Consider the following 15,857-nt stretch of genomic DNA (forward strand, 5'->3'; position numbering starts at 1 on the left):
ATTATATGTATACTGGCAAACGAACGTGTCTGCGATGTAAGGACACTAAGCAGTGTGGTTAGCTGCATTCAACCCCCGTGGCAGTGTCTTGCAGTCCTCCTACTCTGTTCACCACAGGTATGTGCCTCGATAAGAGGTGGACAGATGTCGCATCGCTCTCGCCGTCACTTGTGACCACGAATCGTACTTAACGTAGTTTTCTGCAAGCGTCAGCGAAGCGTCAGTCGAGCTAAGTCGGGCCAAGTCGCATAAGAGGAGCAACAAATTGCGCTCGCTTTTCCGGTACCGGGAATCGAACCCGGGCCTCCTGGGTGAGAGCCAGGTATCCTAGCCACTAGACCACACCGGACAACGGCACAAGGGCTACTCCAGCGAACACAGCAATCTATACACACGCTACTAAACGACAACTACAAAATTATACGCTCCCACTTTGTACAGCGGCATGCTCGGGACTCATTTCGTAGAGACGAACGCCAGCCACTATGACACCAAACGGCGCCTGTGAATCATGTCGTTGCACCGCGCACTGTGCTACGACAATTTAAGAAAGAGACGCTCACGGCTTGCTGCGCTGCTTTCGTCGCGGGTAATCAGTGCTGCGGCTTTCGAGACAGAAAACATTGGCAGCGGTGGGATTCGAACCCACGCCTCCGAGGAGACTGGTGCCTGAAACCAGCGCCTTAGACCGCTCGGCCACGCTACCGACGCTGCACGGCGGTCACAGGAGCTGCGTTCTACCCCACGAGAAAACACCACAATGGCACAAAAAACAGAAAAATGTGGCAGCGGTGGGATTCGAACCCACGCCTCCGAAGAGACTGGTGCCTTAAACCAGCGCCTTAGACCGCTCGGCCACGCTACCTGTGCCAGTGCTCTTCGCTTTTGTAGAAACAGTGCACGACACAGCTGCGACTGGCTGCTCATCCATTGCACCTCAAACAACTGCCCTTTTCGAATAGAGAGTAACTACACAGGTAGCTGCCCGCGCTCTCGTGTGGCGGCATTGCGTGTTGATAAAGAATTGGTAGTGCCACCTGCAGCCTGCGGAACATGAGTGAAAAATCAAGAGGGCACCGTGATTTCAAACACTGAGTCACAACCGTCACTGCAGCGACACCAAGGCAAAACTTTAAAAATTGCCGTGACCAGGATTCGAACCTGGGTTATTGCGGCCACAACGCAATGTCCTAACCACTAGACGATCACGGCCACGGAAGCACCGCCGAGGGCAGTCCTCGCGACTGCATGTTGCAATGCACAGCAAAGCTCGGCCCACACACCACTGTGTCAGACGCGGTCTCCATTATATGTATACTGGCAAACGAACGTGTCTGCGATGTAAGGACACTAAGCAGTGTGGTTAGCTGCATTCAACCCCCGTGGCAGTGTCTTGCAGTCCTCCTACTCTGTTCACCACAGGTATGTGCCTCGATAAGAGGTGGACAGATGTCGCATCGCTCTCGCCGTCACTTGTGACCACGAATCGTACTTAACGTAGTTTTCTGCAAGCGTCAGCGAAGCGTCAGTCGAGCTAAGTCGGGCCAAGTCGCATAAGAGGAGCAACAAATTGCGCTCGCTTTTCCGGTACCGGGAATCGAACCCGGGCCTCCTGGGTGAGAGCCAGGTATCCTAGCCACTAGACCACACCGGACAACGGCACAAGGGCTACTCCAGCGAACACAGCAATCTATACACACGCTACTAAACGACAACTACAAAATTATACGCTCCCACTTTGTACAGCGGCATGCTCGGGACTCATTTCGTAGAGACGAACGCCAGCCACTATGACACCAAACGGCGCCTGTGAATCATGTCGTTGCACCGCGCACTGTGCTACGACAATTTAAGAAAGAGACGCTCACGGCTTGCTGCGCTGCTTTCGTCGCGGGTAATCAGTGCTGCGGCTTTCGAGACAGAAAACATTGGCAGCGGTGGGATTCGAACCCACGCCTCCGAGGAGACTGGTGCCTGAAACCAGCGCCTTAGACCGCTCGGCCACGCTACCGACGCTGCACGGCGGTCACAGGAGCTGCGTTCTACCCCACGAGAAAACACCACAATGGCACAAAAAACAGAAAAATGTGGCAGCGGTGGGATTCGAACCCACGCCTCCGAAGAGACTGGTGCCTTAAACCAGCGCCTTAGACCGCTCGGCCACGCTACCTGTGCCAGTGCTCTTCGCTTTTGTAGAAACAGTGCACGACACAGCTGCGACTGGCTGCTCATCCATTGCACCTCAAACAACTGCCCTTTTCGAATAGAGAGTAACTACACAGGTAGCTGCCCGCGCTCTCGTGTGGCGGCATTGCGTGTTGATAAAGAATTGGTAGTGCCACCTGCAGCCTGCGGAACATGAGTGAAAAATCAAGAGGGCACCGTGATTTCAAACACTGAGTCACAACCGTCACTGCAGCGACACCAAGGCAAAACTTTAAAAATTGCCGTGACCAGGATTCGAACCTGGGTTATTGCGGCCACAACGCAATGTCCTAACCACTAGACGATCACGGCCACGGAAGCACCGCCGAGGGCAGTCCTCGCGACTGCATGTTGCAATGCACAGCAAAGCTCGGCCCACACACCACTGTGTCAGACGCGGTCTCCATTATATGTATACTGGCAAACGAACGTGTCTGCGATGTAAGGACACTAAGCAGTGTGGTTAGCTGCATTCAACCCCCGTGGCAGTGTCTTGCAGTCCTCCTACTCTGTTCACCACAGGTATGTGCCTCGATAAGAGGTGGACAGATGTCGCATCGCTCTCGCCGTCACTTGTGACCACGAATCGTACTTAACGTAGTTTTCTGCAAGCGTCAGCGAAGCGTCAGTCGAGCTAAGTCGGGCCAAGTCGCATAAGAGGAGCAACAAATTGCGCTCGCTTTTCCGGTACCGGGAATCGAACCCGGGCCTCCTGGGTGAGAGCCAGGTATCCTAGCCACTAGACCACACCGGACAACGGCACAAGGGCTACTCCAGCGAACACAGCAATCTATACACACGCTACTAAACGACAACTACAAAATTATACGCTCCCACTTTGTACAGCGGCATGCTCGGGACTCATTTCGTAGAGACGAACGCCAGCCACTATGACACCAAACGGCGCCTGTGAATCATGTCGTTGCACCGCGCACTGTGCTACGACAATTTAAGAAAGAGACGCTCACGGCTTGCTGCGCTGCTTTCGTCGCGGGTAATCAGTGCTGCGGCTTTCGAGACAGAAAACATTGGCAGCGGTGGGATTCGAACCCACGCCTCCGAGGAGACTGGTGCCTGAAACCAGCGCCTTAGACCGCTCGGCCACGCTACCGACGCTGCACGGCGGTCACAGGAGCTGCGTTCTACCCCACGAGAAAACACCACAATGGCACAAAAAACAGAAAAATGTGGCAGCGGTGGGATTCGAACCCACGCCTCCGAAGAGACTGGTGCCTTAAACCAGCGCCTTAGACCGCTCGGCCACGCTACCTGTGCCAGTGCTCTTCGCTTTTGTAGAAACAGTGCACGACACAGCTGCGACTGGCTGCTCATCCATTGCACCTCAAACAACTGCCCTTTTCGAATAGAGAGTAACTACACAGGTAGCTGCCCGCGCTCTCGTGTGGCGGCATTGCGTGTTGATAAAGAATTGGTAGTGCCACCTGCAGCCTGCGGAACATGAGTGAAAAATCAAGAGGGCACCGTGATTTCAAACACTGAGTCACAACCGTCACTGCAGCGACACCAAGGCAAAACTTTAAAAATTGCCGTGACCAGGATTCGAACCTGGGTTATTGCGGCCACAACGCAATGTCCTAACCACTAGACGATCACGGCCACGGAAGCACCGCCGAGGGCAGTCCTCGCGACTGCATGTTGCAATGCACAGCAAAGCTCGGCCCACACACCACTGTGTCAGACGCGGTCTCCATTATATGTATACTGGCAAACGAACGTGTCTGCGATGTAAGGACACTAAGCAGTGTGGTTAGCTGCATTCAACCCCCGTGGCAGTGTCTTGCAGTCCTCCTACTCTGTTCACCACAGGTATGTGCCTCGATAAGAGGTGGACAGATGTCGCATCGCTCTCGCCGTCACTTGTGACCACGAATCGTACTTAACGTAGTTTTCTGCAAGCGTCAGCGAAGCGTCAGTCGAGCTAAGTCGGGCCAAGTCGCATAAGAGGAGCAACAAATTGCGCTCGCTTTTCCGGTACCGGGAATCGAACCCGGGCCTCCTGGGTGAGAGCCAGGTATCCTAGCCACTAGACCACACCGGACAACGGCACAAGGGCTACTCCAGCGAACACAGCAATCTATACACACGCTACTAAACGACAACTACAAAATTATACGCTCCCACTTTGTACAGCGGCATGCTCGGGACTCATTTCGTAGAGACGAACGCCAGCCACTATGACACCAAACGGCGCCTGTGAATCATGTCGTTGCACCGCGCACTGTGCTACGACAATTTAAGAAAGAGACGCTCACGGCTTGCTGCGCTGCTTTCGTCGCGGGTAATCAGTGCTGCGGCTTTCGAGACAGAAAACATTGGCAGCGGTGGGATTCGAACCCACGCCTCCGAGGAGACTGGTGCCTGAAACCAGCGCCTTAGACCGCTCGGCCACGCTACCGACGCTGCACGGCGGTCACAGGAGCTGCGTTCTACCCCACGAGAAAACACCACAATGGCACAAAAAACAGAAAAATGTGGCAGCGGTGGGATTCGAACCCACGCCTCCGAAGAGACTGGTGCCTTAAACCAGCGCCTTAGACCGCTCGGCCACGCTACCTGTGCCAGTGCTCTTCGCTTTTGTAGAAACAGTGCACGACACAGCTGCGACTGGCTGCTCATCCATTGCACCTCAAACAACTGCCCTTTTCGAATAGAGAGTAACTACACAGGTAGCTGCCCGCGCTCTCGTGTGGCGGCATTGCGTGTTGATAAAGAATTGGTAGTGCCACCTGCAGCCTGCGGAACATGAGTGAAAAATCAAGAGGGCACCGTGATTTCAAACACTGAGTCACAACCGTCACTGCAGCGACACCAAGGCAAAACTTTAAAAATTGCCGTGACCAGGATTCGAACCTGGGTTATTGCGGCCACAACGCAATGTCCTAACCACTAGACGATCACGGCCACGGAAGCACCGCCGAGGGCAGTCCTCGCGACTGCATGTTGCAATGCACAGCAAAGCTCGGCCCACACACCACTGTGTCAGACGCGGTCTCCATTATATGTATACTGGCAAACGAACGTGTCTGCGATGTAAGGACACTAAGCAGTGTGGTTAGCTGCATTCAACCCCCGTGGCAGTGTCTTGCAGTCCTCCTACTCTGTTCACCACAGGTATGTGCCTCGATAAGAGGTGGACAGATGTCGCATCGCTCTCGCCGTCACTTGTGACCACGAATCGTACTTAACGTAGTTTTCTGCAAGCGTCAGCGAAGCGTCAGTCGAGCTAAGTCGGGCCAAGTCGCATAAGAGGAGCAACAAATTGCGCTCGCTTTTCCGGTACCGGGAATCGAACCCGGGCCTCCTGGGTGAGAGCCAGGTATCCTAGCCACTAGACCACACCGGACAACGGCACAAGGGCTACTCCAGCGAACACAGCAATCTATACACACGCTACTAAACGACAACTACAAAATTATACGCTCCCACTTTGTACAGCGGCATGCTCGGGACTCATTTCGTAGAGACGAACGCCAGCCACTATGACACCAAACGGCGCCTGTGAATCATGTCGTTGCACCGCGCACTGTGCTACGACAATTTAAGAAAGAGACGCTCACGGCTTGCTGCGCTGCTTTCGTCGCGGGTAATCAGTGCTGCGGCTTTCGAGACAGAAAACATTGGCAGCGGTGGGATTCGAACCCACGCCTCCGAGGAGACTGGTGCCTGAAACCAGCGCCTTAGACCGCTCGGCCACGCTACCGACGCTGCACGGCGGTCACAGGAGCTGCGTTCTACCCCACGAGAAAACACCACAATGGCACAAAAAACAGAAAAATGTGGCAGCGGTGGGATTCGAACCCACGCCTCCGAAGAGACTGGTGCCTTAAACCAGCGCCTTAGACCGCTCGGCCACGCTACCTGTGCCAGTGCTCTTCGCTTTTGTAGAAACAGTGCACGACACAGCTGCGACTGGCTGCTCATCCATTGCACCTCAAACAACTGCCCTTTTCGAATAGAGAGTAACTACACAGGTAGCTGCCCGCGCTCTCGTGTGGCGGCATTGCGTGTTGATAAAGAATTGGTAGTGCCACCTGCAGCCTGCGGAACATGAGTGAAAAATCAAGAGGGCACCGTGATTTCAAACACTGAGTCACAACCGTCACTGCAGCGACACCAAGGCAAAACTTTAAAAATTGCCGTGACCAGGATTCGAACCTGGGTTATTGCGGCCACAACGCAATGTCCTAACCACTAGACGATCACGGCCACGGAAGCACCGCCGAGGGCAGTCCTCGCGACTGCATGTTGCAATGCACAGCAAAGCTCGGCCCACACACCACTGTGTCAGACGCGGTCTCCATTATATGTATACTGGCAAACGAACGTGTCTGCGATGTAAGGACACTAAGCAGTGTGGTTAGCTGCATTCAACCCCCGTGGCAGTGTCTTGCAGTCCTCCTACTCTGTTCACCACAGGTATGTGCCTCGATAAGAGGTGGACAGATGTCGCATCGCTCTCGCCGTCACTTGTGACCACGAATCGTACTTAACGTAGTTTTCTGCAAGCGTCAGCGAAGCGTCAGTCGAGCTAAGTCGGGCCAAGTCGCATAAGAGGAGCAACAAATTGCGCTCGCTTTTCCGGTACCGGGAATCGAACCCGGGCCTCCTGGGTGAGAGCCAGGTATCCTAGCCACTAGACCACACCGGACAACGGCACAAGGGCTACTCCAGCGAACACAGCAATCTATACACACGCTACTAAACGACAACTACAAAATTATACGCTCCCACTTTGTACAGCGGCATGCTCGGGACTCATTTCGTAGAGACGAACGCCAGCCACTATGACACCAAACGGCGCCTGTGAATCATGTCGTTGCACCGCGCACTGTGCTACGACAATTTAAGAAAGAGACGCTCACGGCTTGCTGCGCTGCTTTCGTCGCGGGTAATCAGTGCTGCGGCTTTCGAGACAGAAAACATTGGCAGCGGTGGGATTCGAACCCACGCCTCCGAGGAGACTGGTGCCTGAAACCAGCGCCTTAGACCGCTCGGCCACGCTACCGACGCTGCACGGCGGTCACAGGAGCTGCGTTCTACCCCACGAGAAAACACCACAATGGCACAAAAAACAGAAAAATGTGGCAGCGGTGGGATTCGAACCCACGCCTCCGAAGAGACTGGTGCCTTAAACCAGCGCCTTAGACCGCTCGGCCACGCTACCTGTGCCAGTGCTCTTCGCTTTTGTAGAAACAGTGCACGACACAGCTGCGACTGGCTGCTCATCCATTGCACCTCAAACAACTGCCCTTTTCGAATAGAGAGTAACTACACAGGTAGCTGCCCGCGCTCTCGTGTGGCGGCATTGCGTGTTGATAAAGAATTGGTAGTGCCACCTGCAGCCTGCGGAACATGAGTGAAAAATCAAGAGGGCACCGTGATTTCAAACACTGAGTCACAACCGTCACTGCAGCGACACCAAGGCAAAACTTTAAAAATTGCCGTGACCAGGATTCGAACCTGGGTTATTGCGGCCACAACGCAATGTCCTAACCACTAGACGATCACGGCCACGGAAGCACCGCCGAGGGCAGTCCTCGCGACTGCATGTTGCAATGCACAGCAAAGCTCGGCCCACACACCACTGTGTCAGACGCGGTCTCCATTATATGTATACTGGCAAACGAACGTGTCTGCGATGTAAGGACACTAAGCAGTGTGGTTAGCTGCATTCAACCCCCGTGGCAGTGTCTTGCAGTCCTCCTACTCTGTTCACCACAGGTATGTGCCTCGATAAGAGGTGGACAGATGTCGCATCGCTCTCGCCGTCACTTGTGACCACGAATCGTACTTAACGTAGTTTTCTGCAAGCGTCAGCGAAGCGTCAGTCGAGCTAAGTCGGGCCAAGTCGCATAAGAGGAGCAACAAATTGCGCTCGCTTTTCCGGTACCGGGAATCGAACCCGGGCCTCCTGGGTGAGAGCCAGGTATCCTAGCCACTAGACCACACCGGACAACGGCACAAGGGCTACTCCAGCGAACACAGCAATCTATACACACGCTACTAAACGACAACTACAAAATTATACGCTCCCACTTTGTACAGCGGCATGCTCGGGACTCATTTCGTAGAGACGAACGCCAGCCACTATGACACCAAACGGCGCCTGTGAATCATGTCGTTGCACCGCGCACTGTGCTACGACAATTTAAGAAAGAGACGCTCACGGCTTGCTGCGCTGCTTTCGTCGCGGGTAATCAGTGCTGCGGCTTTCGAGACAGAAAACATTGGCAGCGGTGGGATTCGAACCCACGCCTCCGAGGAGACTGGTGCCTGAAACCAGCGCCTTAGACCGCTCGGCCACGCTACCGACGCTGCACGGCGGTCACAGGAGCTGCGTTCTACCCCACGAGAAAACACCACAATGGCACAAAAAACAGAAAAATGTGGCAGCGGTGGGATTCGAACCCACGCCTCCGAAGAGACTGGTGCCTTAAACCAGCGCCTTAGACCGCTCGGCCACGCTACCTGTGCCAGTGCTCTTCGCTTTTGTAGAAACAGTGCACGACACAGCTGCGACTGGCTGCTCATCCATTGCACCTCAAACAACTGCCCTTTTCGAATAGAGAGTAACTACACAGGTAGCTGCCCGCGCTCTCGTGTGGCGGCATTGCGTGTTGATAAAGAATTGGTAGTGCCACCTGCAGCCTGCGGAACATGAGTGAAAAATCAAGAGGGCACCGTGATTTCAAACACTGAGTCACAACCGTCACTGCAGCGACACCAAGGCAAAACTTTAAAAATTGCCGTGACCAGGATTCGAACCTGGGTTATTGCGGCCACAACGCAATGTCCTAACCACTAGACGATCACGGCCACGGAAGCACCGCCGAGGGCAGTCCTCGCGACTGCATGTTGCAATGCACAGCAAAGCTCGGCCCACACACCACTGTGTCAGACGCGGTCTCCATTATATGTATACTGGCAAACGAACGTGTCTGCGATGTAAGGACACTAAGCAGTGTGGTTAGCTGCATTCAACCCCCGTGGCAGTGTCTTGCAGTCCTCCTACTCTGTTCACCACAGGTATGTGCCTCGATAAGAGGTGGACAGATGTCGCATCGCTCTCGCCGTCACTTGTGACCACGAATCGTACTTAACGTAGTTTTCTGCAAGCGTCAGCGAAGCGTCAGTCGAGCTAAGTCGGGCCAAGTCGCATAAGAGGAGCAACAAATTGCGCTCGCTTTTCCGGTACCGGGAATCGAACCCGGGCCTCCTGGGTGAGAGCCAGGTATCCTAGCCACTAGACCACACCGGACAACGGCACAAGGGCTACTCCAGCGAACACAGCAATCTATACACACGCTACTAAACGACAACTACAAAATTATACGCTCCCACTTTGTACAGCGGCATGCTCGGGACTCATTTCGTAGAGACGAACGCCAGCCACTATGACACCAAACGGCGCCTGTGAATCATGTCGTTGCACCGCGCACTGTGCTACGACAATTTAAGAAAGAGACGCTCACGGCTTGCTGCGCTGCTTTCGTCGCGGGTAATCAGTGCTGCGGCTTTCGAGACAGAAAACATTGGCAGCGGTGGGATTCGAACCCACGCCTCCGAGGAGACTGGTGCCTGAAACCAGCGCCTTAGACCGCTCGGCCACGCTACCGACGCTGCACGGCGGTCACAGGAGCTGCGTTCTACCCCACGAGAAAACACCACAATGGCACAAAAAACAGAAAAATGTGGCAGCGGTGGGATTCGAACCCACGCCTCCGAAGAGACTGGTGCCTTAAACCAGCGCCTTAGACCGCTCGGCCACGCTACCTGTGCCAGTGCTCTTCGCTTTTGTAGAAACAGTGCACGACACAGCTGCGACTGGCTGCTCATCCATTGCACCTCAAACAACTGCCCTTTTCGAATAGAGAGTAACTACACAGGTAGCTGCCCGCGCTCTCGTGTGGCGGCATTGCGTGTTGATAAAGAATTGGTAGTGCCACCTGCAGCCTGCGGAACATGAGTGAAAAATCAAGAGGGCACCGTGATTTCAAACACTGAGTCACAACCGTCACTGCAGCGACACCAAGGCAAAACTTTAAAAATTGCCGTGACCAGGATTCGAACCTGGGTTATTGCGGCCACAACGCAATGTCCTAACCACTAGACGATCACGGCCACGGAAGCACCGCCGAGGGCAGTCCTCGCGACTGCATGTTGCAATGCACAGCAAAGCTCGGCCCACACACCACTGTGTCAGACGCGGTCTCCATTATATGTATACTGGCAAACGAACGTGTCTGCGATGTAAGGACACTAAGCAGTGTGGTTAGCTGCATTCAACCCCCGTGGCAGTGTCTTGCAGTCCTCCTACTCTGTTCACCACAGGTATGTGCCTCGATAAGAGGTGGACAGATGTCGCATCGCTCTCGCCGTCACTTGTGACCACGAATCGTACTTAACGTAGTTTTCTGCAAGCGTCAGCGAAGCGTCAGTCGAGCTAAGTCGGGCCAAGTCGCATAAGAGGAGCAACAAATTGCGCTCGCTTTTCCGGTACCGGGAATCGAACCCGGGCCTCCTGGGTGAGAGCCAGGTATCCTAGCCACTAGACCACACCGGACAACGGCACAAGGGCTACTCCAGCGAACACAGCAATCTATACACACGCTACTAAACGACAACTACAAAATTATACGCTCCCACTTTGTACAGCGGCATGCTCGGGACTCATTTCGTAGAGACGAACGCCAGCCACTATGACACCAAACGGCGCCTGTGAATCATGTCGTTGCACCGCGCACTGTGCTACGACAATTTAAGAAAGAGACGCTCACGGCTTGCTGCGCTGCTTTCGTCGCGGGTAATCAGTGCTGCGGCTTTCGAGACAGAAAACATTGGCAGCGGTGGGATTCGAACCCACGCCTCCGAGGAGACTGGTGCCTGAAACCAGCGCCTTAGACCGCTCGGCCACGCTACCGACGCTGCACGGCGGTCACAGGAGCTGCGTTCTACCCCACGAGAAAACACCACAATGGCACAAAAAACAGAAAAATGTGGCAGCGGTGGGATTCGAACCCACGCCTCCGAAGAGACTGGTGCCTTAAACCAGCGCCTTAGACCGCTCGGCCACGCTACCTGTGCCAGTGCTCTTCGCTTTTGTAGAAACAGTGCACGACACAGCTGCGACTGGCTGCTCATCCATTGCACCTCAAACAACTGCCCTTTTCGAATAGAGAGTAACTACACAGGTAGCTGCCCGCGCTCTCGTGTGGCGGCATTGCGTGTTGATAAAGAATTGGTAGTGCCACCTGCAGCCTGCGGAACATGAGTGAAAAATCAAGAGGGCACCGTGATTTCAAACACTGAGTCACAACCGTCACTGCAGCGACACCAAGGCAAAACTTTAAAAATTGCCGTGACCAGGATTCGAACCTGGGTTATTGCGTCCACAACGCAATGTCCTAACCACTAGACGATCACGGCCACGGAAGCACCGCCGAGGGCAGTCCTCGCGACTGCATGTTGCAATGCACAGCAAAGCTCGGCCCACACACCACTGTGTCAGACGCGGTCTCCATTATATGTATACTGGCAAACGAACGTGTCTGCGATGTAAGGACACTAAGCAGTGTGGTTAGCTGCATTCAACCCCCGTGGCAGTGTCTTGCAGTCCTCCTACTCTGTTCACCACAGGTATGTGCCTCGATAAGAGGTGGACAGATGTCGCATCGCTCTCGCCGTCACTTGTGACCACGAATCGTACTTAACGTAGTTTTCTGCAAGCGTCAGCGAAGCGTCAGTCGAGCTAAGTCGGGCCAAGTCGCATAAGAGGAGCAACAAATTGCGCTCGCTTTTCCGGTACCGGGAATCGAACCCGGGCCTCCTGGGTGAGAGCCAGGTATCCTAGCCACTAGACCACACCGGACAACGGCACAAGGGCTACTCCAGCGAACACAGCAATCTATACACACGCTACTAAACGACAACTACAAAATTATACGCTCCCACTTTGTACAGCGGCATGCTCGGGACTCATTTCGTAGAGACGAACGCCAGCCACTATGACACCAAACGGCGCCTGTGAATCATGTCGTTGCACCGCGCACTGTGCTACGACAATTTAAGAAAGAGACGCTCACGGCTTGCTGCGCTGCTTTCGTCGCGGGTAATCAGTGCTGCGGCTTTCGAGACAGAAAACATTGGCAGCGGTGGGATTCGAACCCACGCCTCCGAGGAGACTGGTGCCTGAAACCAGCGCCTTAGACCGCTCGGCCACGCTACCGACGCTGCACGGCGGTCACAGGAGCTGCGTTCTACCCCACGAGAAAACACCACAATGGCACAAAAAACAGAAAAATGTGGCAGCGGTGGGATTCGAACCCACGCCTCCGAAGAGACTGGTGCCTTAAACCAGCGCCTTAGACCGCTCGGCCACGCTACCTGTGCCAGTGCTCTTCGCTTTTGTAGAAACAGTGCACGACACAGCTGCGACTGGCTGCTCATCCATTGCACCTCAAACAACTGCCCTTTTCGAATAGAGAGTAACTACACAGGTAGCTGCCCGCGCTCTCGTGTGGCGGCATTGCGTGTTGATAAAGAATTGGTAGTGCCACCTGCAGCCTGCGGAACATGAGTGAAAAATCAAGAGGGCACCGTGATTTCAAACACTGAGTCACAACCGTCACTGCAGCGACACCAAGGCAAAACTTTAAAAATTGCCGTGACCAGGATTCGAACCTGGGTTATTGCGGCCACAACGCAATGTCCTAACCACTAGACGATCACGGCCACGGAAGCACCGCCGAGGGCAGTCCTCGCGACTGCATGTTGCAATGCACAGCAAAGCTCGGCCCACACACCACTGTGTCAGACGCGGTCTCCATTATATGTATACTGGCAAACGAACGTGTCTGCGATGTAAGGACACTAAGCAGTGTGGTTAGCTGCATTCAACCCCCGTGGCAGTGTCTTGCAGTCCTCCTACTCTGTTCACCACAGGTATGTGCCTCGATAAGAGGTGGACAGATGTCGCATCGCTCTCGCCGTCACTTGTGACCACGAATCGTACTTAACGTAGTTTTCTGCAAGCGTCAGCGAAGCGTCAGTCGAGCTAAGTCGGGCCAAGTCGCATAAGAGGAGCAACAAATTGCGCTCGCTTTTCCGGTACCGGGAATCGAACCCGGGCCTCCTGGGTGAGAGCCAGGTATCCTAGCCACTAGACCACACCGGACAACGGCACAAGGGCTACTCCAGCGAACACAGCAATCTATACACACGCTACTAAACGACAACTACAAAATTATACGCTCCCACTTTGTACAGCGGCATGCTCGGGACTCATTTCGTAGAGACGAACGCCAGCCACTATGACACCAAACGGCGCCTGTGAATCATGTCGTTGCACCGCGCACTGTGCTACGACAATTTAAGAAAGAGACGCTCACGGCTTGCTGCGCTGCTTTCGTCGCGGGTAATCAGTGCTGCGGCTTTCGAGACAGAAAACATTGGCAGCGGTGGGATTCGAACCCACGCCTCCGAGGAGACTGGTGCCTGAAACCAGCGCCTTAGACCGCTCGGCCACGCTACCGACGCTGCACGGCGGTCACAGGAGCTGCGTTCTACCCCACGAGAAAACACCACAATGGCACAAAAAACAGAAAAATGTGGCAGCGGTGGGATTCGAACCCACGCCTCCGAAGAGACTGGTGCCTTAAACCAGCGCCTTAGACCGCTCGGCCACGCTACCTGTGCCAGTGCTCTTCGCTTTTGTAGAAACAGTGCACGACACAGCTGCGACTGGCTGCTCATCCATTGCACCTCAAACAACTGCCCTTTTCGAATAGAGAGTAACTACACAGGTAGCTGCCCGCGCTCTCGTGTGGCGGCATTGCGTGTTGATAAAGAATTGGTAGTGCCACCTGCAGCCTGCGGAACATGAGTGAAAAATCAAGAGGGCACCGTGATTTCAAACACTGAGTCACAACCGTCACTGCAGCGACACCAAGGCAAAACTTTAAAAATTGCCGTGACCAGGATTCGAACCTGGGTTATTGCGTCCACAACGCAATGTCCTAACCACTAGACGATCACGGCCACGGAAGCACCGCCGAGGGCAGTCCTCGCGACTGCATGTTGCAATGCACAGCAAAGCTCGGCCCACACACCACTGTGTCAGACGCGGTCTCCATTATATGTATACTGGCAAACGAACGTGTCTGCGATGTAAGGACACTAAGCAGTGTGGTTAGCTGCATTCAACCCCCGTGGCAGTGTCTTGCAGTCCTCCTACTCTGTTCACCACAGGTATGTGCCTCGATAAGAGGTGGACAGATGTCGCATCGCTCTCGCCGTCACTTGTGACCACGAATCGTACTTAACGTAGTTTTCTGCAAGCGTCAGCGAAGCGTCAGTCGAGCTAAGTCGGGCCAAGTCGCATAAGAGGAGCAACAAATTGCGCTCGCTTTTCCGGTACCGGGAATCGAACCCGGGCATCCTGGGTGAGAGCCAGGTATCCTAGCCACTAGACCACACCGGACAACGGCACAAGGGCTACTCCAGCGAACACAGCAATCTATACACACGCTACTAAACGACAACTACAAAATTATACGCTCCCACTTTGTACAGCGGCATGCTCGGGACTCATTTCGTAGAGACGAACGCCAGCCACTATGACACCAAACGGCGCCTGTGAATCATGTCGTTGCACCGCGCACTGTGCTACGACAATTTAAGAAAGAGACGCTCACGGCTTGCTGCGCTGCTTTCGTCGCGGGTAATCAGTGCTGCGGCTTTCGAGACAGAAAACATTGGCAGCGGTGGGATTCGAACCCACGCCTCCGAGGAGACTGGTGCCTGAAACCAGCGCCTTAGACCGCTCGGCCACGCTACCGACGCTGCACGGCGGTCACAGGAGCTGCGTTCTACCCCACGAGAAAACACCACAATGGCACAAAAAACAGAAAAATGTGGCAGCGGTGGGATTCGAACCCACGCCTCCGAAGAGACTGGTGCCTTAAACCAGCGCCTTAGACCGCTCGGCCACGCTACCTGTGCCAGTGCTCTTCGCTTTTGTAGAAACAGTGCACGACACAGCTGCGACTGGCTGCTCATCCATTGCACCTCAAACAACTGCCCTTTTCGAATAGAGAGTAACTACACAGGTAGCTGCCCGCGCTCTCGTGTGGCGGCATTGCGTGTTGATAAAGAATTGGTAGTGCCACCTGCAGCCTGCGGAACATGAGTGAAAAATCAAGAGGGCACCGTGATTTCAAACACTGAGTCACAACCGTCACTGCAGCGACACCAAGGCAAAACTTTAAAAATTGCCGTGACCAGGATTCGAACCTGGGTTATTGCGGCCACAACGCAATGTCCTAACCACTAGACGATCACGGCCACGGAAGCACCGCCGAGGGCAGTCCTCGCGACTGCATGTTGCAATGCACAGCAAAGCTCGGCCCACACACCACTGTGTCAGACGCGGTCTCCATTATATGTATACTGGCAAACGAACGTGTCTGCGATGTAAGGACACTAAGCAGTGTGGTTAGCTGCATTCAACCCCCGTGGCAGTGTCTTGCAGTCCTCCTACTCTGTTCACCACAGGTATGTGCCTCGATAAGAGGTGGACAGATGTCGCATCGCTCTCGCCGTCACTTGTGACCACGAATCGTACTTAACGTAGT

The 15,857-nt window shown here is 54.3% G+C and overlaps 48 non-coding genes across 48 annotated transcripts; all 48 read right to left on the reverse strand.

Annotated features, from left to right (window-relative positions):
• Positions 1-277: 277 nt before the first annotated feature.
• Positions 278-349, reverse strand: Trnae-cuc (transfer RNA glutamic acid (anticodon CUC)). The gene has a single exon. It is a non-coding gene; the product is annotated as a tRNA-Glu (tRNA).
• A 275-nt stretch (positions 350-624) lies between these two features.
• On the reverse strand, positions 625-706 carry Trnal-cag (transfer RNA leucine (anticodon CAG)). Its single transcript has one exon. It is a non-coding gene; the product is annotated as a tRNA-Leu (tRNA).
• Positions 707-783: 77 nt separating this feature from the next.
• Trnal-aag (transfer RNA leucine (anticodon AAG)) lies at positions 784-865 on the reverse strand. Its single transcript has one exon. It is a non-coding gene; the product is annotated as a tRNA-Leu (tRNA).
• A 275-nt stretch (positions 866-1,140) lies between these two features.
• Positions 1,141-1,212, reverse strand: Trnah-gug (transfer RNA histidin (anticodon GUG)). Its single transcript has one exon. It is a non-coding gene; the product is annotated as a tRNA-His (tRNA).
• A 370-nt stretch (positions 1,213-1,582) lies between these two features.
• On the reverse strand, positions 1,583-1,654 carry Trnae-cuc (transfer RNA glutamic acid (anticodon CUC)). Its single transcript has one exon. It is a non-coding gene; the product is annotated as a tRNA-Glu (tRNA).
• A 275-nt stretch (positions 1,655-1,929) lies between these two features.
• On the reverse strand, positions 1,930-2,011 carry Trnal-cag (transfer RNA leucine (anticodon CAG)). Its single transcript has one exon. It is a non-coding gene; the product is annotated as a tRNA-Leu (tRNA).
• Positions 2,012-2,088: 77 nt separating this feature from the next.
• On the reverse strand, positions 2,089-2,170 carry Trnal-aag (transfer RNA leucine (anticodon AAG)). Its single transcript has one exon. It is a non-coding gene; the product is annotated as a tRNA-Leu (tRNA).
• A 275-nt stretch (positions 2,171-2,445) lies between these two features.
• Positions 2,446-2,517, reverse strand: Trnah-gug (transfer RNA histidin (anticodon GUG)). Its single transcript has one exon. It is a non-coding gene; the product is annotated as a tRNA-His (tRNA).
• Positions 2,518-2,887: 370 nt separating this feature from the next.
• Trnae-cuc (transfer RNA glutamic acid (anticodon CUC)) lies at positions 2,888-2,959 on the reverse strand. Its single transcript has one exon. It is a non-coding gene; the product is annotated as a tRNA-Glu (tRNA).
• A 275-nt stretch (positions 2,960-3,234) lies between these two features.
• Positions 3,235-3,316, reverse strand: Trnal-cag (transfer RNA leucine (anticodon CAG)). The gene has a single exon. It is a non-coding gene; the product is annotated as a tRNA-Leu (tRNA).
• A 77-nt stretch (positions 3,317-3,393) lies between these two features.
• Trnal-aag (transfer RNA leucine (anticodon AAG)) lies at positions 3,394-3,475 on the reverse strand. Its single transcript has one exon. It is a non-coding gene; the product is annotated as a tRNA-Leu (tRNA).
• A 275-nt stretch (positions 3,476-3,750) lies between these two features.
• On the reverse strand, positions 3,751-3,822 carry Trnah-gug (transfer RNA histidin (anticodon GUG)). Its single transcript has one exon. It is a non-coding gene; the product is annotated as a tRNA-His (tRNA).
• A 370-nt stretch (positions 3,823-4,192) lies between these two features.
• Positions 4,193-4,264, reverse strand: Trnae-cuc (transfer RNA glutamic acid (anticodon CUC)). The gene has a single exon. It is a non-coding gene; the product is annotated as a tRNA-Glu (tRNA).
• Positions 4,265-4,539: 275 nt separating this feature from the next.
• Positions 4,540-4,621, reverse strand: Trnal-cag (transfer RNA leucine (anticodon CAG)). Its single transcript has one exon. It is a non-coding gene; the product is annotated as a tRNA-Leu (tRNA).
• A 77-nt stretch (positions 4,622-4,698) lies between these two features.
• Positions 4,699-4,780, reverse strand: Trnal-aag (transfer RNA leucine (anticodon AAG)). Its single transcript has one exon. It is a non-coding gene; the product is annotated as a tRNA-Leu (tRNA).
• Positions 4,781-5,055: 275 nt separating this feature from the next.
• Trnah-gug (transfer RNA histidin (anticodon GUG)) lies at positions 5,056-5,127 on the reverse strand. Its single transcript has one exon. It is a non-coding gene; the product is annotated as a tRNA-His (tRNA).
• A 370-nt stretch (positions 5,128-5,497) lies between these two features.
• On the reverse strand, positions 5,498-5,569 carry Trnae-cuc (transfer RNA glutamic acid (anticodon CUC)). The gene has a single exon. It is a non-coding gene; the product is annotated as a tRNA-Glu (tRNA).
• A 275-nt stretch (positions 5,570-5,844) lies between these two features.
• On the reverse strand, positions 5,845-5,926 carry Trnal-cag (transfer RNA leucine (anticodon CAG)). Its single transcript has one exon. It is a non-coding gene; the product is annotated as a tRNA-Leu (tRNA).
• Positions 5,927-6,003: 77 nt separating this feature from the next.
• Trnal-aag (transfer RNA leucine (anticodon AAG)) lies at positions 6,004-6,085 on the reverse strand. Its single transcript has one exon. It is a non-coding gene; the product is annotated as a tRNA-Leu (tRNA).
• Positions 6,086-6,360: 275 nt separating this feature from the next.
• Trnah-gug (transfer RNA histidin (anticodon GUG)) lies at positions 6,361-6,432 on the reverse strand. The gene has a single exon. It is a non-coding gene; the product is annotated as a tRNA-His (tRNA).
• Positions 6,433-6,802: 370 nt separating this feature from the next.
• Positions 6,803-6,874, reverse strand: Trnae-cuc (transfer RNA glutamic acid (anticodon CUC)). Its single transcript has one exon. It is a non-coding gene; the product is annotated as a tRNA-Glu (tRNA).
• Positions 6,875-7,149: 275 nt separating this feature from the next.
• Positions 7,150-7,231, reverse strand: Trnal-cag (transfer RNA leucine (anticodon CAG)). Its single transcript has one exon. It is a non-coding gene; the product is annotated as a tRNA-Leu (tRNA).
• Positions 7,232-7,308: 77 nt separating this feature from the next.
• Trnal-aag (transfer RNA leucine (anticodon AAG)) lies at positions 7,309-7,390 on the reverse strand. The gene has a single exon. It is a non-coding gene; the product is annotated as a tRNA-Leu (tRNA).
• Positions 7,391-7,665: 275 nt separating this feature from the next.
• Positions 7,666-7,737, reverse strand: Trnah-gug (transfer RNA histidin (anticodon GUG)). The gene has a single exon. It is a non-coding gene; the product is annotated as a tRNA-His (tRNA).
• Positions 7,738-8,107: 370 nt separating this feature from the next.
• On the reverse strand, positions 8,108-8,179 carry Trnae-cuc (transfer RNA glutamic acid (anticodon CUC)). The gene has a single exon. It is a non-coding gene; the product is annotated as a tRNA-Glu (tRNA).
• Positions 8,180-8,454: 275 nt separating this feature from the next.
• On the reverse strand, positions 8,455-8,536 carry Trnal-cag (transfer RNA leucine (anticodon CAG)). The gene has a single exon. It is a non-coding gene; the product is annotated as a tRNA-Leu (tRNA).
• Positions 8,537-8,613: 77 nt separating this feature from the next.
• Trnal-aag (transfer RNA leucine (anticodon AAG)) lies at positions 8,614-8,695 on the reverse strand. The gene has a single exon. It is a non-coding gene; the product is annotated as a tRNA-Leu (tRNA).
• Positions 8,696-8,970: 275 nt separating this feature from the next.
• Positions 8,971-9,042, reverse strand: Trnah-gug (transfer RNA histidin (anticodon GUG)). Its single transcript has one exon. It is a non-coding gene; the product is annotated as a tRNA-His (tRNA).
• Positions 9,043-9,412: 370 nt separating this feature from the next.
• Positions 9,413-9,484, reverse strand: Trnae-cuc (transfer RNA glutamic acid (anticodon CUC)). The gene has a single exon. It is a non-coding gene; the product is annotated as a tRNA-Glu (tRNA).
• A 275-nt stretch (positions 9,485-9,759) lies between these two features.
• On the reverse strand, positions 9,760-9,841 carry Trnal-cag (transfer RNA leucine (anticodon CAG)). The gene has a single exon. It is a non-coding gene; the product is annotated as a tRNA-Leu (tRNA).
• A 77-nt stretch (positions 9,842-9,918) lies between these two features.
• Trnal-aag (transfer RNA leucine (anticodon AAG)) lies at positions 9,919-10,000 on the reverse strand. Its single transcript has one exon. It is a non-coding gene; the product is annotated as a tRNA-Leu (tRNA).
• Positions 10,001-10,275: 275 nt separating this feature from the next.
• On the reverse strand, positions 10,276-10,347 carry Trnah-gug (transfer RNA histidin (anticodon GUG)). Its single transcript has one exon. It is a non-coding gene; the product is annotated as a tRNA-His (tRNA).
• A 370-nt stretch (positions 10,348-10,717) lies between these two features.
• On the reverse strand, positions 10,718-10,789 carry Trnae-cuc (transfer RNA glutamic acid (anticodon CUC)). The gene has a single exon. It is a non-coding gene; the product is annotated as a tRNA-Glu (tRNA).
• A 275-nt stretch (positions 10,790-11,064) lies between these two features.
• On the reverse strand, positions 11,065-11,146 carry Trnal-cag (transfer RNA leucine (anticodon CAG)). Its single transcript has one exon. It is a non-coding gene; the product is annotated as a tRNA-Leu (tRNA).
• A 77-nt stretch (positions 11,147-11,223) lies between these two features.
• Trnal-aag (transfer RNA leucine (anticodon AAG)) lies at positions 11,224-11,305 on the reverse strand. Its single transcript has one exon. It is a non-coding gene; the product is annotated as a tRNA-Leu (tRNA).
• Positions 11,306-11,580: 275 nt separating this feature from the next.
• Trnah-gug (transfer RNA histidin (anticodon GUG)) lies at positions 11,581-11,652 on the reverse strand. Its single transcript has one exon. It is a non-coding gene; the product is annotated as a tRNA-His (tRNA).
• Positions 11,653-12,022: 370 nt separating this feature from the next.
• Trnae-cuc (transfer RNA glutamic acid (anticodon CUC)) lies at positions 12,023-12,094 on the reverse strand. The gene has a single exon. It is a non-coding gene; the product is annotated as a tRNA-Glu (tRNA).
• A 275-nt stretch (positions 12,095-12,369) lies between these two features.
• Trnal-cag (transfer RNA leucine (anticodon CAG)) lies at positions 12,370-12,451 on the reverse strand. The gene has a single exon. It is a non-coding gene; the product is annotated as a tRNA-Leu (tRNA).
• Positions 12,452-12,528: 77 nt separating this feature from the next.
• On the reverse strand, positions 12,529-12,610 carry Trnal-aag (transfer RNA leucine (anticodon AAG)). Its single transcript has one exon. It is a non-coding gene; the product is annotated as a tRNA-Leu (tRNA).
• Positions 12,611-12,885: 275 nt separating this feature from the next.
• Trnah-gug (transfer RNA histidin (anticodon GUG)) lies at positions 12,886-12,957 on the reverse strand. The gene has a single exon. It is a non-coding gene; the product is annotated as a tRNA-His (tRNA).
• Positions 12,958-13,327: 370 nt separating this feature from the next.
• Trnae-cuc (transfer RNA glutamic acid (anticodon CUC)) lies at positions 13,328-13,399 on the reverse strand. The gene has a single exon. It is a non-coding gene; the product is annotated as a tRNA-Glu (tRNA).
• A 275-nt stretch (positions 13,400-13,674) lies between these two features.
• On the reverse strand, positions 13,675-13,756 carry Trnal-cag (transfer RNA leucine (anticodon CAG)). Its single transcript has one exon. It is a non-coding gene; the product is annotated as a tRNA-Leu (tRNA).
• Positions 13,757-13,833: 77 nt separating this feature from the next.
• Trnal-aag (transfer RNA leucine (anticodon AAG)) lies at positions 13,834-13,915 on the reverse strand. The gene has a single exon. It is a non-coding gene; the product is annotated as a tRNA-Leu (tRNA).
• Positions 13,916-14,190: 275 nt separating this feature from the next.
• Positions 14,191-14,262, reverse strand: Trnah-gug (transfer RNA histidin (anticodon GUG)). The gene has a single exon. It is a non-coding gene; the product is annotated as a tRNA-His (tRNA).
• Positions 14,263-14,632: 370 nt separating this feature from the next.
• Positions 14,633-14,704, reverse strand: Trnae-cuc (transfer RNA glutamic acid (anticodon CUC)). Its single transcript has one exon. It is a non-coding gene; the product is annotated as a tRNA-Glu (tRNA).
• A 275-nt stretch (positions 14,705-14,979) lies between these two features.
• On the reverse strand, positions 14,980-15,061 carry Trnal-cag (transfer RNA leucine (anticodon CAG)). Its single transcript has one exon. It is a non-coding gene; the product is annotated as a tRNA-Leu (tRNA).
• A 77-nt stretch (positions 15,062-15,138) lies between these two features.
• Positions 15,139-15,220, reverse strand: Trnal-aag (transfer RNA leucine (anticodon AAG)). Its single transcript has one exon. It is a non-coding gene; the product is annotated as a tRNA-Leu (tRNA).
• Positions 15,221-15,495: 275 nt separating this feature from the next.
• Trnah-gug (transfer RNA histidin (anticodon GUG)) lies at positions 15,496-15,567 on the reverse strand. Its single transcript has one exon. It is a non-coding gene; the product is annotated as a tRNA-His (tRNA).
• Positions 15,568-15,857: the final 290 nt, after the last annotated feature.

This window comes from Schistocerca gregaria, unplaced genomic scaffold (genome assembly GCF_023897955.1).
Source record: "Schistocerca gregaria isolate iqSchGreg1 unplaced genomic scaffold, iqSchGreg1.2 ptg001004l, whole genome shotgun sequence".
NCBI lineage: Eukaryota > Metazoa > Arthropoda > Insecta > Orthoptera > Acrididae > Schistocerca > Schistocerca gregaria.